A 1943-nucleotide genomic window follows, 5' to 3' on the forward strand; every position below is an offset into this window, starting at 1 on the left:
TAGTAGATATTTTCTTTTTCTATTACTTTTTCCATTATTTGTGCTTTTGAAGATAAGAGCTTGTGACAGTTGACACTACCGAACTGACACTAACCGTAACGCTAACTATAACCGCCCAAAATCGAGCGGTTATGATTAGTGTCAAATATGACGTCATTTTGATCAGCGCAAAACTGGTGTAGCGAATATCATGAACATCCGAAGACGTAACCATCGGGAATGTGCTGGTTAAGGTTTATAGTTAGTTAATGTAACTCATCCTTAGTAAATTTTAAGATTATTCCAAATATTACCATTTCAAATAATTTTAACTTTAACGGTAACCGCCGATATGGTGCAACTCACCCTTAAACTTCAAAAATTACTTAAGTAGAAACTGCAAATACTCGTGTCTTAATTAATTCTTTCGAGACAAATTAAATCCTTTTCATAAAAATATTTTTAATTAAATTGTTAAACTATTTGCTAAAGCATAAATTTTTTTTTTGTATTTTTTACTACAAAATTTTGATAAAACCATTAAAAAAACTAAATGCCCTCTCAGACACAAAGTTATAGTAAAGTAGGTTTTAATTAACTAAAAAAGTTTCGCGTGTGTAATTACATAAAGCTAAACCTTTGTTTATCCGAAAACGCAGTACTGAAGTTATAAATTCTAGAAAACCAGTAGTTAAATAATAACTAGTATTTTGAACACCATACACAACGTACCAGGACAGCATAAGCTGCAAGAGAATACATTTGTTAAACACAAGCGTCGGACTCTGAAGCGCTCTGAGCTTCATTGCAAGCCCATCTGTTACCTAATTAATTATTTTGAAACAACGAGGGTTCCCGTCTAGATGTTAGTGTACAAATTTCTTTGTTTAGAGTTCTCTCAGCTATTTATTAACATTAGTTCCACTGCAGCATCCCCAATGACCATCAGTTTCACATGTAACGACGTTGGAAATATTCTACGTATAAAATAATATACAATTAATCTATTTGGAAATAATACATAGCAAATCCGTGGTAACGTTTCAGTGAAGTAAATATATATGCAGGCGCTGAAAAATAAATTTTAAGATTGATTGAAATGAAATCGAACTTTTCTGTTCAAAACGGACTTAGCCGTGAACTCACATTGGACGAGACATAAATTATGCAAATAACGTTACCTTCCTGTCAGTAGGGTGAAGAGTATTTAAAATTAGCTTCATTATAGTACTAGTCTTTATTTAAAAATAAAATAAAATAAGCAATTAAAGATAAATACGGTTATATAAAGTTTAATCGTAAATAGACGTTTGAACAAACTATTAATTTAAAAATTTCAAGAGGTAAGATACACTTTCAAATATCTACAGATATAAATATATAAGTATTTAAAGTATTACTTCATTAAGATCTTAATCAACAAGATGAGAAACAATTTAATTAGTGTTTGAAGTGAGACTGCTTTAATTTTGAATTTGTTGCTAATAAAATAAAGCGAAGCTTGTAGAGTTTAAAACCTTTGACTAATCTCTAGTCGCCGTCGCTTGCAAAATTAAACTTAATTTAATTTATAGATCCCAAAGTGTACGTGAGAAATTACAATAAAATTTACACGGCAAAATGACAGGTACTATTTATGTAAACGAAATACTAAGGGGCAGTACTACCAAATTCTCGTAAATTGCCTGATAATAATCAAACAGATAAAATACGTGACGGAAATATAGGATTTTTTTGTTTCACAATTCAAGATACCGATAAATAAGAACCTGGTAGTTAGTAAAAGCGGCAACGTCGCAAGGACGCTTAAAAGATCATATTTGGGCAGTTTTGCAAAAAACTTTATTTTTCATGTTAAGATAAATCTTTCCTATTTTCTGCTAAAAAAATTCTTTAAAAATATTGTATACAATATATGCTAAGTATTAAAAAAATCACTTATTTATTTTAATATTTGGTTAAAA

This window comes from Papilio polytes, unplaced genomic scaffold, assembly GCF_000836215.1.
Source record: "Papilio polytes unplaced genomic scaffold, Ppol_1.0 DF822067.1, whole genome shotgun sequence".
Classification (NCBI taxonomy): domain Eukaryota; kingdom Metazoa; phylum Arthropoda; class Insecta; order Lepidoptera; family Papilionidae; genus Papilio; species Papilio polytes.